Source organism: Penaeus japonicus, unplaced genomic scaffold (genome assembly GCF_977035675.1).
Source record: "Penaeus japonicus unplaced genomic scaffold, GWHDUDI00000001_assembly GWHDUDI00000004, whole genome shotgun sequence".
Lineage (NCBI taxonomy): Eukaryota > Metazoa > Arthropoda > Malacostraca > Decapoda > Penaeidae > Penaeus > Penaeus japonicus.
Genome location: NW_028234406.1, coordinates 7,202,173 through 7,204,672, shown reverse-complemented (window position 1 = coordinate 7,204,672; position 2,500 = coordinate 7,202,173). Strand labels below are relative to the sequence as shown.

General features: G+C 48.2%; 1 protein-coding gene across 22 annotated transcripts in view; it reads right to left on the bottom strand.

Moving 5' to 3' along the window:
- rg (A kinase anchor protein rugose) overlaps positions 1-2,500 on the bottom strand; it is a 1,000,951-nt gene that overhangs the window by 888,314 nt on the left and 110,137 nt on the right. The gene's annotated exons all lie outside the window — the stretch shown is intronic.

Sequence of the window (2,500 nt, the reverse complement as noted above, 5' to 3'; positions counted from 1 at the left end):
ATATTAGATAACTGATGAAGTCAAATTCGCTTATCAATTACGCTCGGAGCCACTCCCTTGACATAGAATTATCTCACTGGAAGAATCGCACAAAAAATATTGCCGACAATCTAATTTTCTAAATATGGAAGGGTGGGTCGGTGGGTAAGTGAGTGAGAGAGTGAGTGAGTGAGAGAGAGTGGGAGAGTGAGTGAGAGAGAGAGTGAGTGAGAGAGTAAGTGAGAGAGAGAGTGAGAGAGAGAGTGAGAGAGAGAGTGAGTGAGAGAGTAAGTGAGAGAGAGAGAGGGCGTGAGAGTATGAGAGAGCGTAAGAGTGAGAATGAGAGATAGCGTGAGAGTGAGAGTGAGAGTGAGAGTGAGAGTGAGAGAGAGAGAGAGAGAGAGAGAGTGGGAGTGAGCGGCGAGATGGAGGGGGCGCAGAGAGAGAGGCGAAGGCGGAGGAGTGAGAGAGATAGGATATCAGAGGAGCGCGATAGGGAGAGAGAGGCGGAGGCGAAGACGAGCCAGGCGGGAGAGGAGGAAGAGGCAGAAGAGAGGAGGGAGAGGTGATATGGAGAGGGACGAGAGAGAGAAGAGAGAGAGAGAGAGAGAGAGAGAGAGAGAGAGAGAGAGAGAGAGAAGAGAGAGAGAGGGAGAGAGGGGAGAGAGAGAAGAGGAGAGAGGGGAGGGAGAGGGAGAGGATTGCGAGGAGGGAGGAAGAGAGAGAGGAGATTGAGAGAGAGAGAGAGAGAGAGAGGGAGAGAGAGAGAGAGAGAGAGAGAAGAGAAGAGAGAGGAGAGAGAGAGAGAGAAGAGAGAGAGAGAGAGAAAGAGAGGAGAGAAGAGAGAGAGGGGGGGGGGAGGGTGAGAGGATGAGAGAGAGAGAGAGAGAGAGAAAGAGAGAGTAAGAGAGGGGGTGGGGGGAGGGAGAGGGTTGTGAAGGAGGGTGATTTTTTATTGAGTTTGAGAGATGGAGGCCTGAGTGAGAGAGAGAGAGAGAAAGCGTGAGAGTAAGAGTGAGAGTAAGAGTGAGAGTAAGAGTAAGAGTGAGAGTGAGAGTGAGAGTGAGAGTGAGAGTGAATGTGCGTGTGCGGATGTATATGTGTGTTCTTGTATACGAGCGTGTATGCGATATGCATTTCATCACCAAGGTAATCATATTAGCCGAGCGCAGTCACGGCGGAGGAAGCCACGGGCGGCAGGAGCCCCACTGGGAATGGCTCTTAAAGAAGAACTTTGATAATTAATCTAATTTCGCGGTCGGCCCCGTCCTGCTCGGCGGCCGCGTGCTCGTGCCATCACACACGCATGCGCACAAACCCGAAGAACGTTTCCTCCTCCTCTTCTCCTTGTTCGCTCTCGCCCGCTTTCCCTTCGTCATCACCTCGCCATCTGCGTCTTCTTCCTCGTCATTTCTATCTCCCGCACCTACGTCACCACGTCTTGATTCATCCACATCCATTTGCATTTCCGTCTCCTTCTTCAACACCTAAATCACAAACACCCCACTCTCCTAACTATGCCTCCCCCTATCATCTCTCCTATTACCTCCCCCTTCTCCCTACTACCCTACCACCACCTCCCCCTCCACCCATACCATACTCCCTCCCTTCCTCTCTCTATGCCAGCCTCCCTTAGAATAATATCGGAACATAAGCCAAGAATCACAATTAGGGCGCGGTCGCAAATTTTCCCCGATAGCCCTATAGGGGGGCATATTTGCGCGCTGCCATCCCAGATATCCTATGATAATTGCCCTACTAAAGACAATTTGCATATCAAATTACGCACCGGCCGAATGTAAACTCTCGGGTTAACGACATGTAAATTTCCAGACGGCCAAAATGCACGGATTATCTCTATCTCTCTCAATTACCGGCGACCGATGCCCAGGGGGTGGGGTGGGGTGGGGTAGGGGTGATACGCCCCACGTACAGACTCTACGCGACGCCATCCGCCAATGACTCATTAAAATCAATTCTCAGAGATACTGCCGATGAGCAAATGTGATCTTGTTATCTTGGTATGAAGAAATGCTACACTCTCACTGTACTACGATCGAGTCATAAATGATGTGAAAAATGCTATTATATTATAAATTATGATTTGGACAAATTGTGATACGAACAAAGCAAACATCTACAAACTTGCCAAAATTACCTTAAGTAGCATAAGAAGTGCAATCGACACAGCAAAGTCGTACAAAAAAAAAGAAAAAAAAATATATATACGACCTAAATTTACGCCTTTCAATTTTGCTTATTGTACTTCCGCCACAGCAACTCTGACTACTGACGAGAACAACTTAGATATCGTTCAAACATTTCTTGTTAAAAAGTTCATTACCTGAACAAAGATGACCTTAAAATGAAAACTTTTCTCGTCAGTATATTTCAAGGGCTTGCTTGTGTAGCGGAAATGACCTTTTCAGTATGCCCGCCAGGATACAGGTGTATGTTTGACGTGTGTGGCGAAAAAGAGAGAGAGAGAGAGAGAGAGAGAGAGAGAGAGAGAGAGAGAGAG